The sequence below is a fragment of the Chlorocebus sabaeus genome, chromosome 13 (genome assembly GCF_047675955.1).
Source record: "Chlorocebus sabaeus isolate Y175 chromosome 13, mChlSab1.0.hap1, whole genome shotgun sequence".
Classification (NCBI taxonomy): domain Eukaryota; kingdom Metazoa; phylum Chordata; class Mammalia; order Primates; family Cercopithecidae; genus Chlorocebus; species Chlorocebus sabaeus.
The window spans coordinates 40,360,210-40,374,440 of record NC_132916.1 but is presented as its reverse complement, the minus strand read 5'-3'; the positions used below and the strand labels follow the sequence as shown (position 1 = coordinate 40,374,440).

Sequence of the window (14,231 nt, the reverse complement as noted above, 5' to 3'; positions counted from 1 at the left end):
AACTGATATTCCAATGTTAATTTTGCAACTTTTTATATATTCTGAATTTCTAATATTTCTGTAAGATGCTTTTGTATCTATATTACGTTGTATTCTTATTATAGTAATTTATCTAATGTTTACTATATTTATTTATGTGATATTCCGAAGTTTAGTTTTTCATTCTTATGGAAATTTTCAGACACATGTAACAGCAGAGAGGTCAGTATAACAAACTGCTATACTCATCACTGAACTTCAATAATTATTAATCTTTTCATCTATGTATCTCTCCTGTACCTCTGTTAGGTGGTCTTTGTTTTTTTTTTTTTGTTTTTTTGTTTTTTTGAGATGGAGTCTCCCACTGTCGCCCAGGCTGGAGTGCAGTGGCACAATCTCGGCTCATTGCAAGCTCCGCCTCCCGGGTTCACGTCATTCTCCTGCCTCAGCTTCCCAAGTAGCTGGGACTACAGGCGCTCGCCACCATGCCTGGCTAATTTTTTTTTGTATTTTTAGTAGAGATGGGGTTTCACCATGTTAGCCAGGATGGTCTCGATCTCCTGACCTCATGATCTGCCTGCCTCAGCCTCCCAAAGTGCTGGGATGACAGGCTTGAGCCACCGTGCCCGGCTAGGTTGTCTTAAAGTAAATTCAAGACACCATATGATTTCATCCCAAAATACTTTAAGTATGTATATCTAAATAAGAATTCTTAAGCTACATGACACCCGAAAAATATAACAATAATTCTTTACTATCATCATATACCAGTTAGTGTTGAAAATGTCACCAGCATCTCCCATATAGTTTTTAAAAGTTGGTTTGGTTGACTGAAAATACAGGACTCACAAACTGCATTTGGTTGATACATCACTTAAATGTCCTTTAACCTATAGTTCTCCTTCATTCTTTTTTCTTTCCCTTTATTCACTGATGAAACTGGGTCATTTCCCCCACAGAACTTCCCTCATTCTGGGTTCTGCTGATTGCCTTTCTACAGTGTCAACTAACTTGGTACTCTAGTTCCTATGAACTGGTAATTACAGAGGTTTAATACAATCTGGGTTTGATGTTTTGGCAAGACAGAATGTATTTCTTACTGCATCACATCATGAGGCACAAAATGGCTGAATGTTTCTTTCTTTGTGATAAGATTGATCAGTAAGTTCAGGTGTTATGAGCCTTCTCCATTCATTAAGTTTCACCTAAGTTTTAGCAGTTTTAGCAGCCATCGATGATCACTGCCTACGTCCATTATTTCATTAGGGATTATAAAGTGTGACATATCAATTCTATCATTCCATTTTCATTTTTTAAAAGCTGGAATTCTTCTATAAAGAGAAAGTGTGCTGCATCAACTAGTTACCTTGCATTAGAATTTGTAAAAGACAAATAAGATAATTGTTTCATTCTTTCCTTTTATGATTTTCAGAGTTGGTTCTCTTGCATCCTCTAAACTTTGACAAATGAGACATAACACACTTTTAAGAAAACATTTAAAGTAAAATGAATCTTTTACTTATATACTATCTCTATAATTAAAATAATATATGCTCTTAATAATTTAAAATAAAAAATGTAAACACTTATGCTTTGAGGATAAATTCCTCTCGATTAGATCATTATAAATTCAACACAGTTATATAGAACATCATGGTATTTTGAGATTAAAAAATATTTAATTGTAATAATAAACTTCTTGATATTTTATGCTGCTAGAACTAAAATTATCCACATTATCTACACTGTTCTGAAATTCTAATAAATGTGAACTTGCTTCAGAGGGATCACTGGCTAACAAATCCTTTAGGATGACAGTAATTTTCATGACATCAAGAATCTTGGTAGCAATATGTATATTCTTGTGCCTTTCCAAAAGAAATAAGATTACTCTAAGTTATCCTCAGTATGCCTGAGCCAAACCAGGACATCAAAGATAGGTGTGTGTCTCAATCAAACCAGAATCTTACAATTTATTGAGTTCATCACTGAAGCTGATTTAGATTCCTGTCATCAAAGTGCCAAATGCTTGCTCAAAACCCGTTATTCTTTTTGATAACATTGGGAATGATGAAAACAATTTAATTTCAGTAGGTTAATTTTTAAAAAGGTCTTTGTGGTTTTGATTTGCATTTCCCTGATCATTAGTGACACTGAGCATTTTGTCATATGTTTGTCAGGCATTTGTATACCTTCTTTAGAGAATTGTCTATTCAGGTCCTTAGCCCACTTTTTGATAGGATTGTTTTTTCCCTGCTGATTTGTTTGAATTCCTTGTAGATTCTAGATATTAGTCCTTTATCAGAGGTATGAAAAGGAATGAATGCTAAAACTCCAATTCTCTGAAGAAAGTATTAATTTCTTCAATTCTCTGAAGAAAGTCTGATCAGAGTAAGAATGTAAATCCTCCTGCCGCGATGCAGTTTTCAGAATTTTTCATTTTAATGTAATATTAATAAGAAAAGGAGTATTTTCACATTAATAGTGAAACAAGTACACTGGAAGACTATCTACTATACATTATTTAATATTTTTAAGCTAGAATTATGCTATAAAGAGAAATAAATAAATTGGTATCCCTACCCTTACAATGACACTTCCTGAAGCTAAATATCTCTACTTATGTTAAATAAATAAGAAGAAAAAACAGCATGAACATATCTAATTTTACAAATTTACTTTGACTATTTTAGGGTCAAGAAATTATCATTTGTATAACTATGAAGATGGATACAATAATCTTTTCTTTCTATTGTTCACTGTCCTTGTGCCTTCAGACTCATAAGGAAAGAAAAATTAAGGGCTGGAAATGCATACCAAGTAAAATAAATTTTGCTTACAGCAAGAAGATTTTTATAAGGCAAACACTGAAATAGCAAATTTATTGGGAGTTGGGGGCTTTTTCTGCTTCTCACCTAAGTCAATTAATCCATGAGTTCCCCTCCCCTTCTGAGATGCTCACATTTTGGGGGGCATCAATCAAGAGGTTTTATTATTACAGGGAAGCTGCTGTATATTGCCAGAAGTACAATAACATTTTGGACTATTCGGTAAAATTGCCTTTACCAAAACTATAGTTCTTTGTGCTGAGTTTGAAAAGTCCATTCTTCAGAGTAAAAGGTGGGAACACTTGGTAATTTGGCTTTCACATACCAGCTCACACTAGTTATGACTGCTTTAACAACAAATGACTGGAAGTAGGTTAGTTTTCTGCTTCACTGCAGTAATCTCTTTTAAGAAACTGGTCCACGTTTTGACCACTCAATTTAGGATTCTTATACCTGACTATAAAACATAGAGATGTTTACAGATTCTTTCTATCCCCTTTATGAATCAAGAAAGGCTGACTTCAAGTTAAAGAGTTCAGAAAGGTGTCCTAGAGCCTATGGCCATACCACCCTGAAAGAGCCCAATCTCACCTGATGACAGAAGTGAAGCAGGGTCGGGCCTGGTTAGTACTTGGATTGGGAGAAGGTCCCCTAGGTATGATCCTCAGCTTGTTAACACATGAGGGGTTTCAAGCAAATTAACTTTCACTTAGATCACGGAAATTTAGACCCAGTCCCACTAGTACACACACACACACACACACACACACACACACACACACACACTTTCCTCTATGTAAAATTTATGAAAGCTAGATATATAAGGTAAAACAGTCCCACTGAGTAAAGTCCTTGATGCTGCAGTGAAAGGTAGTGGTATTTTTATACTGACTATAAAACTAACCTCCAATCTCTAAGGAGTTAAGTGTATTTTAGCAAAAGTACAGCAAAAAGTCCATTTCCTTTCCAAACTCCCTGCCCTTCCATTTTGGAGCTGTAATCTAAAGTTTATCAGTAGAAAATAAAATCAGTAGAAAATAAACAAATATAAACAAATGGGATGCTTTAATGCCCTTTCACATGGTTATGCTTTAGAATGTCAGAAAACATTTTAGAGTATTATTTAATTACTTAGATTATTTAGTAATAAACTAAGAGAGCTGATGGTATTTTGTTACATTATCTCTTATTTCCATGATTTTTTTAGATAAATTTGTTTAATTAAAAAGTGTAAGAGCACTGGAAAACACAGGGCTTGAATGCAACTGTTAATATTTTGCTTCTAAATACATTTTATCATGTAATTTTATTTACTTAAAGTACATTTTACATTTAGCACTGTGGCTCACATTTAAGTAGAAAATTTGTATCATTAAAGAGAAGAAAGCTCATGCATATACTTTTACCCATTTTACAATGAAACAGATGGAAGCCATTTCTAATTTAGAGTGGTGAGTTTCAATCACAAAAATAATAAAGTCTAGATTTTACAGTGGTGCCTGCCTTTGGATAAATTCTATCAAGTTTTTTCTTTAAAGTCTATAACGCCCATGAATAAAAACACAGTTAATTGAAAAGTATGTCATGAATGTTTTAAACAGTCAAGGGATATAGCAAAGAAACATAATCTATGAGACTAAACTTAATTATTTGTATTGAGAATTTGTTGGAAGTGAAAAGCTCATGTAACAAAAGACTTAGTTTTTATAGTCTTATGCATCAACTCACTCTATGAGACACTAGTGAGTATTTTTACTGAAACCAGTCCACATATTATAACAGAAACTATACTATAAATCGAAACTTCAAATTTTAGTTGTAGTTCTCTGGACATTTTGTAGCACATATGTGCCCTAGTATTCAATTCAGTAAGATAAAGAATCGTATTAAAATTATATCTAAAGCTCTGATAAACTTTCTAAAATTACATGGGGCAAGAAAAGGGCCCCTTTCATAACTTGGATCAGATGCTGTACTTGGAGAAGTGAGAAGATCACAGAACAGTCAGCCAGGCAAGAAGAAAGTAGACTTTGGATGTATCTGTCCCTCCAGGGGGAACAACAAATCCTCCTAGCCCACAGTGCTTTGGTGCTACCTGCTCCTCAGACTCTTCATGCTAATGAAACAAAAGGCTTAAGCAGCTGGAGGAAGGGTAGCAAGTCCCATAGGGCACCATAAAGGACAGTATGTGGTTGGGAGAAAGGTGGAAGAAAAACTGTATTATGGGCACAAGACTGCTTTGGGCCTAAGATCCTATACCAATACCAAGTAGGGTACTGTGTTTGATATATTTCATTATTTTTTTGAGAATTCCTACTGCTGTAAGAGGGGCAGAAAGCTTCTGCTAATGTCAGTTGCAAGTAAAGGCAGCATTCAACTGCCACAGGGAGGAGAACCAGTAATGCAGAAAAAATCCCCAAGACCCAGGTGTACATGGCTTCCCTAAGGCTGAGACTGAGCCAGAACAGAGAACTATACCCTGCCTCCAGCCCCAACAGAAGCAAACCACAGAGTGCTAAGCAACAGCAGTCTTCTGATAGGGGAAGAGCAAGAGTGTGGTACTATACCATCTCTGTGGTACATGCATGCAGGGACAGTTGAAAGATTAGCTGGAGCAGTAATCCTGAGGAAAACTTAGGCAGCACAGCATCTCTAAGCACTAGGCAACAACACTCTAGCACTCGAAGAATTTGAAGCCTTTGGTCTACCATAGGTAGCAAAACCCAAATCCAGCTCAGCTACTGACTAGACTGATTCAACCTCACGCAATTACAGCCTAGTAGAAGAGGCAAGTCCATTTTGAGGTGTAAATACTGTTTGCCTCAGTGCCTAATGTTCACACATGTCCAGCATTCAATCAAAAAGTACAAATCTCATATACAAAACAAACAAACAAGAGGCCCCCAAACAACCCAGTGCTAAGAGACAAGTTAATCAACAGACACAGACTCACAGATAATTCACATATTGGAACTATCAGACGGGGACTTAAAAATGACTAAGATTGAAGTGTTAAAGGATCTAGTGAAAAGGATAAACAACATGAATGAGTAGATAGGATATTTCAGTAGATAAATGAAAACTATGGAAAATTAAAAGTTTTAAAAGACCGTATCTGAGATGAGGAAGATTACTTTGGTGTGCTCATCAGCTTCTGACACAACAAAGGAAATATCAGTGCACTTGAACAGTAGTCAATAGAATTTACCTAAACTGAAACACAAGGAGAAAAAAACCATGTCAGGGGAGAAGGAACAGGGCATTCACTAACTGTAAGACATTATCAAATGGTCCAACATACTCATAATTGGGGTCCCAGAGAAAGAAGAGAGACAATGGAGCAGAAGAAATACTTGAAGAGATATGAACAAGAATTTTCCAAAAAATAATGAAGGATATCAAACACAGATCCAGTAAGTTCAGTGAGATAAATACTCCCCCTATTTCAAAATCTACCACATCATAGTCAAACTGTTAAAAATCAAATATAAAGGGAAAATCATAAAAGTAGCTAGAGAGAAAAAATGTGAGTAATATAAAATAACTGCTTTCTAAAACTAACCCATAATGGCAGAAATCAGATCATTAGTTTTCTTGGGTGGGAAGTAGAGATGGGGAGGACTACCTCCAAAGAAACTTACTGGAAACGCTCTGTATCCTGATTGGAATGGCAATTATACAAACGTATATATGTGTCAGAATGCATCAAACTCTACACAAAATATACACATTTTATTGTATATAAATTATATCTCAAGAAAATTAAATTTCTGAAGTTAATAAGACTAATTCCTTAATTTTTAAAACAATGAGTAGATAATCCTGTTCATGGATATATTCTATATCCCTTATTAAAGATTATCATGGTCATTCAATAAGCTACTCATTAAGAAAGGGAGACAAAATGGTTTATTATAAAATGTGACTTTTTAGATGTATCCTTAATACTACAAGAAACCCTTGCTATCCTAAAATCGCTTATGTAGTGTTTGTAGGGAACTATTAATAATCCCATTAGATTGAATTAGCCATGCTTTATGGTACCAGCAGATTGCAAAGCGAGTGGTACAGTTGGAAACTGAGTCCTTCAAAATGGAGTATGATGAAAGCAAAATACAAATTCAAAAAAATTATGAGAGCTAGAAAGGAGAGCAAAACAAGTACCTGTATAAAAATCCAAGATGTCTTTAAAAAATATTATTGAAAATAGTAAAGGGAAAACACCTGAATTCTCTAGTCTACCTAATCTTTATACAAGTTTTTCTTTTTCATTACTTTTAACATGAAACAAAACAAGAATAGGAAACATTTTATTCACTTAACATTGGCACTCTAAATTTATATTCGGTGGTGAAAAATACATTTAATCTAGTCATGAGCATAATTTAAGTTGGTTATTTCATGAAACATGCATGTCATCTTTTCCTTCAGGATGGAGGGAAAGAATTAACACTGCTGAACGGACTTATTAGTAGGGTCAAAACAGTATGTCTATGATATTTCTTACAAAGATTTCCAAATTAGTATATTTTTTTCTACTCAGGCAAGGGAATTTAACATCTACCCCTCCACCCTTGAGAGTGGGCTGGACTTAGTGACTTGCTTTCAAAAAACAGTATGGAAAGGGGAATAACAATAACTTTACAGTATAGAAACATGGCAAATACTATGTTGCTCAGGTAATCAAGATTAATATTAGCAGTGATGTCATGTTGACAGCATGTACCCCTGATATGATGTGATAAAACCAGTTCTTCACTTCTGTGAAGTGAACCCACAACTGCAGTCTAGTCATGGAAAACCATCCGATGAAACCCCCAAAAAAGGACATTTTATATGTGGCTGGCACTCCAAGTGAGAAATTGTCATGGACCAGAAAAGACTCATTGAACGTGATGATTAAATGCAATGTGGTATCCTGAATGGGATTATGGGACAGGAAAAGGACATTAGTAGAAAAACTGGTAGAATCCAAATGAAGTCTGGTGTTTAGTTAACAGGAATTTGCCAATGTTGGTTTCTTAGATGTGACAAAGGTATCATGATAATGTAAGATGTGAACATCAGGGTGATATTCAGGATCACTCTATATTGTCTTTATCATTTTTCTATACATTTAGGGATTATTCTGAAACAAAGTGTACAAGACAACCAAAAAACTAAAAAAATTACAAAAATAATATGTGCAGGAAAATAGGAGCCCAAGGAAATTTTCTGAGCTCGGTCTGATTTTTACCACAGTCCACAGCTCCTCATACCCTGAGGAGCACACTTGCCCTCACTCAGCTTCAGTGTTGCTGTTGCTCAGCTGGAACCCTCTACATGAAGTGAACGAAGCTCTCTGCTGTAAAGGGACTCAAAGGCTGCCTACCTCTCTCATTATACCATTGGAGGATTCTGTTCTGTGTCCAAAAATCACACAGCTAGAAGGAACCTTCAGTGTTTTCCCACCCCAGATGGGAGAAGGTATTTTAATTTCAGATTGTTAAAGAGTAAATGTTCTAATTTATTTTTTAATCATATTTTTCTAAGTTTTAAATTTTGCAATCCTTAAAACGTGGAGTGGCTCCATGTGTATTTCAAGTTGAGTGGTAGAGTAGCCACTGACACAGTTATAGTTTACACCTTAGATGAACACTGCCAGGGGCTGTGGTTTAGACACATACAATGTTTTTAGCTATCATTTTTAGTATATTGTGTTTAATTTATCTCCATAATGGATCACAGATAAAAGACAGCACAAGAACCACAAATTTTGAACTTAAAAAAGTTATAGAAGAACACAAAAATGACAATTCCACAGGTTCGCTCCAAAATAATATCTGTGAATTGCATTCCTCTGATCAAATTTCTTATGTAAAAAAACTAAGATAACTCAAGGTATAAATATAATTTTATCCTAATTGGTTATCCACACCTGCAATGTGAAATTGTAGAAAAGTGCCTGCAAAAAGAATCCTGAAACATCCTATCTTATCTCATCATTTGGAAACCAAATAAGAACAAGGAGAGTAGATTTTCCTAAAGGTCAGATTTCAAGAATTCCAAACATCCAGACGTGAAAACAGTTTTTACTATTTTTGATGCCTGAGTACATAAAGAACGATAATAAATACCTTAACATTTCTCAGGAAATAATCTTTTCTTATGTAATTAAATAATATATGTTATCTGCTATACAGATAAAAAGTAAACATTTTCCTTACAAAGTATATATGTTACTAAGGTGTGGCCGGGCGTGGCGGCTCACGCCTGTCATCTTAGCACTTTGGGAGGTTGAGGTGGGTGGATCACGAGGTCGGGAGATTGAGACCATCCTGGCCCACATGGTGAAACCCCGTCTCTACTCGAAATACAAAAATTGGTTGAGCGTGGTGGCGTGCGCCTGTAGTCCTAGTTACTCAGGAGGCTGAGGCAGAAGAATTGCTTGAACCCATGAGGCAGAGGTTGCAGTGAGCTGAGATTGTTGCACTGCACTCCAGCCTGGGTGACACAGTAAGACTCCATCTCAAAAAAAAAAAATTTTACTAAGGGGTTACACTAAAATGAACTTGATAATCCAATATTTAATAATATACTTATCTAATACAACCTTAAACTTAAAACTACTTATTATATACTATGTAAAAATGAAAAAAATAATTTTCAGTCTTTCTATGAGGAAATCATGACATTGTATCACATAGGAAAGGGTTCACAAATTTACAATGGGTTAGGAAATGCTCAACAACTTCAGTCATCTTGATTTACAGATGGAAAAAATACTGAAACCCAAGATGTGTGGATGGAAGTGATAGTGTTTTTTCTATCCTCCTCTTCATCTTTCTACAACATAATTTCTCTTTTAAGATGTGGTGGCGGCTTTCATACAGCTGGCTATCTGTCAATAAAATCCTAACCACTAAGCAAAGTAGGTCAGAAAACTCTCACTCTTGAACTTAAACTTCCCTGTATATAGAAACCAAATTTAAAGACAACTCTTTAAGTACCTCTTTAATATCAAAACACTAAATTTACAAATTGTACATTCATGCAAATTGTTGTACCCAGTTGCTCAACACAGCCCTACTGTTCTTACTATGGGAGAAAACTCAGCACTCTGGAATAATCTTTAAATTCAAAAGTAGAATATAAACAGCAGAGAAAAGTATAGGGGATACCAAGGAGAGAATTCAGCCAAGTCAAATGTAGAATAAACTGTCTTCCTGCTTTTCCTACCTAAACCACATTATTGCCCTATTCTTAGTCTCCCCAAAAAGGTAGGCTCTTAAGTTATATGACATATGATTTAAACAAGTATTTTGCAAGTACAAGTCTGAAATCTGATTATGATGATGATGATGATAATAATCATCTTTACCATCACTAACACTTGCACAGCCTGGCTTGTTTTATAAAGTATATTCCAAATTTCTGATAAATCTAAAATGGCCTTTTAGAACAGTGTCTACTTGTAATTCCTGGTCTCAAAATCCTTGCACAAAATAATGCTTTTCTAGTCAAAGTAAAAACCATATATTTATTTGATTTTATAATGTGTACGCTTCGTAAAATAATAATCTTGGCAATTAACAAATAAGTGATTACAACATTAAAATATGTAAAAGGTAGTGGTGACAATAATATTAGTGGGTCATTTAACCTTACATATATTCATTTATTCAACAATCACTTATGGAACACCTACTATGGATCAAGTACTATGTCAGAGATTTGAAAAAAAAAAAAAAGGTGACTTCTAAGGATATTATAGGCCAGTAAAAACAGACAGATGTGTGAATCATCAGGTCTAATGAAGAGGCGTGGTAGGGTGGTAACAAGCTAAATAAAATCAGACCAGAGAGGAGGAATGGGCAGGTCAATTACAGAAGAGGTTTGACAGTTTAGGTGTCAGGAAAAGCCTTAAGGGAGGAGGTGACCTTAAGCTGCAGTTTGAAAGATAAGTTGGCTCCAACAGATAATAAGGATAGGCTACATGGCCGGTGGGAGTGAGAACTGCAAGATCTTCTAAGGTGATCAACTGAAGGTACTATGAAGTATTTTCAGTTGATTTCAGAGGTACTTCCTAGTACCAGCAAGCAAGTACCAGCAAGCAAGCAGTTTGCTAAGGCTGAATTTTGGGGTAGGGAGGTACAGCAATAGCCAGGGTTATGTATGCTATGTTAAGAAACTTGGCTCTATCCACAAACAGTTCTTAGTAGTTTCTGAACATAGACCCTATTTAGAATTTAAAGGTGACTAAAACAAATAAACAAACAAACCAACCCAACAGCTAAGTTGCGCTCATTACTTATTATGAGTCAGGTACTTTACATACTTTGCTGATTTAATTATATATTCACAACAACCCTAAAATAGGAACTATGTCTGTGAGAAAATGGTGGCTATGAACCTGGTACTTTCCCTGTTGGAAAAAATAAACGCTGGTGAGATAATCTGCCTACAAGCACACCAACTACGTGGCAGAAAGGACTTCAAATTCAGTTTAACTTAAGTCTGTACTCTATGAACTCTTCCTCTTGAATTAAAAAAAAAGTATACACATATACACCACAATTATCTTCTTAATCAGGTCACGCCCCCCAATTACTGGTGGGGACACAAGAAAATCTCCTTTCATTCCATATCATCCCCTAGCTACGACTCCTTTTGTCTCTCCACTTCACAGCAAAACCAATAGTGTTTATATAAAGACACTGGCCATATCCACTTTCTAATTTCCCTTTATCCTTCTAAACTTGCCTTCCTACTGAAGAAAAGAGGAATTAGCTATGGACAATGTCACTTATGGTTCCATATTGCTAATCATGGCCAATAAACTGTCCTTCTATTACCCAGTGGCTCAACAGGTGACTAATTCTTTTTGTTAGTTCTGGGAAACCCCTCTCCCCTATGTCTGTTGTTTTCTTTTCTTCCTTATTTACCCTTCCTCTCAACTCCTCTTCTGCCCTAAGGAACTATAAATGCTGGACTATCACTTGCTCAAACTGAGTTTTTCTTTCTTTCATAAATACCATCTATACACACTTTTAATCAATAGGTTTTATTGATAATCCTCTGACCTCCAACTCTCTGTCCAATTGTCCACACATCTCCTCTAGGACATCACATGGGTATCTCAAACCCAAGAGGTCCAAAATAGAACTCTTCATTCTTCATGTTTTGTCCATTTGTTAAAATTTCTCAATGAAAGTAAAACTTAGCAGATAGCAGGTACTATAGGCTACCCCATAGCTAAAGAGCTCATGCAATGCTGCATATAGTTGATCAGTATGCAAAACGAATAGCTAAAATCCTCAAAAGCCTTGTTAAGAAATACATTTTCCTACCGTATAGTCTTTCATACAGAACTTACAGCGTGTAACATATGATATTCTGGCTAATCACTGTGCTTATTGAACTTACAGAAGTGGCAATATAATAAGCATAGACACAAAATATTATAACAGTCATAAACTGGAAACTATAACATGTTTTCATTTTTTAAATGTTGTGGAAATTGGTCTCCTGCTTCTGACAGTGAAGAACTATGCCATTTGAACAATCTTACTGAGGATAACTAGAGAAGTTAAATAAACTTTAAAAAATATCTGCTTAACAGCATTGAAGAACTAAAAAGTCAATGAAGATTTAAAAGGTCAAGTTAAGAAAAAGAGAAACCCAGAAAGCTGAGCCTGGAATCTGGGGATTCTGCCTGGAATTAGCAATAATACCAATTTCAAGAAAGTAAAAGCCTAAGAAGTCTCAATCTTCAAGAGGCTTGGAGGACAAAAAATGGAGGCCAGTGCCTACCCAGGTTGGGTAGAGGCCAATGAATTCTCCATGGTTTATTAGAGGTTAATAAGCTCTCCACTTTGACTCAAAAGGCTATACTATGGAAAGAAGTCTGAACCAGATATAATACAGCTCTCAATGGCCTGAAGCACTTCACATCACCTCAATCTCTGAAAATTGATGACAGGTGATCCAGGAGTGCTAGAGCCCTAGCTGCCTGCCAGAAGCAAACTAAGTTCTCTCTGTAGAAAGTTATCCTAGACCAGTTTCGCGAAGGCTCTCGGCCCGCAGGCACCCGCAGGCACCCGGCACGCGCCTTCCCCGCCGCCAGGATGCCCAAGAGGAAGGTCAGCTCCGCCAAAGGGGCCGCCAAGAAAGAGCCCAAGAGGAGATCGGCGCGGTTGTCAGCTAAACCTCCTGCCAAAGTGGAAGTGAAGCCGAAAAAGGCAGCAGCGAAGGATAAATCTTCAGACAAAAAAGTGCAAACAAAAGGGAAAAGAGGAGCAAAGGGGAAACAGGCCGAAGTGGCTAACCAAGAAACTAAAGAAGATTTACCTGCAGAAAACGGGGAAACGAAAACTGAGGAGAGTCCAGCCTCTGATGAAGCAGGAGAGAAAGAAGCCAAGTCTGATTAATACCATATACCATGTCTTACCAGTGGTCCCTGTCTCCCTTCTTGTACAATCCAGAGGAATATTTTTATCAACTATTTTGTAAATGCAAGTTTTTTAGTAGCTCTAGAAACATTTTTAAGGAGGGAATCCCACCTCATCCCATTTTTTAAGTGTAAATGCTTTTTTTTAAGAGGTGAAATCATTTGCTGGTTGTTTATTTTTTGGTACAACCAGAAAATAGTGTGGGATATTGAATTATGGGAGGCTTTGACTGTCTCGGGTGCCAGCTTAACATTCCATAGATGGGGGGTTAGTTTTTATATCCTATAATACAAAGCATATTAAATGGCAATATGGAGTCAGTCCTGCATTTAATGTCTTGAACGTTTTATTTTACTTCTATTCTCATGTTTTTTAGTAGAATTGTTTCCTAAAGAAAACCACTCCTTGATCATGGTGCTCCCTGTCAGAATTGTGTGCACTCTGTAACATCTTTGGTTGTGGTAGTCCTGTTTTCCGAATAACTTTGTTACTGTGCTGTGAAAGATTACAGATTTGAATATGTAGTGTAAATGGTATTCAGTTGTGAACTGGTGGGCCATATGTAACAGCTGACCAACATGTGAAGATACTGGTACTTGATAGCCTCTTAAAGAAAATTTGCTTCCAAATTTTAAGCTGGAAAGTCACTGGAATAACTTTAAAAAAGAATTACAATACATGGCTTTTTAGAATTTCGTTACATATGTTAAGAATTATGTACAAATTGAAATGTCTGTACTGATCCTCAACCAATAAAATCTCAATTATGGGAAAAAAAAAAAAAAGTTATCCTAGACCTCAGCATTTTTCTCTGTAGAAGAGTACTCTCTGTAGAAAGCAATCTTGACCTCAACATTTTTCTATAAAATTTAAAAACTACAATAGCTGGTATCAATAAAAAATTATCAGATACTCAAGGAGACAATATAATATAAAAACAAAACAAACAAATAAACAAAGGGGAAAATACACAACAGAACCAGATCCACAGCAG

General features: G+C 35.9%; 1 protein-coding gene and 1 pseudogene across 2 annotated transcripts in view; one reads left to right on the top strand and one right to left on the bottom strand.

The window, feature by feature from the left end:
- NT5DC1 (5'-nucleotidase domain containing 1) overlaps positions 1-14,231 on the bottom strand; it is a 148,694-nt gene that overhangs the window by 68,984 nt on the left and 65,479 nt on the right. The window lies entirely within an intron of this gene.
- LOC119625204 (non-histone chromosomal protein HMG-14 pseudogene) lies at positions 12,849-14,020 on the top strand (annotated as a pseudogene).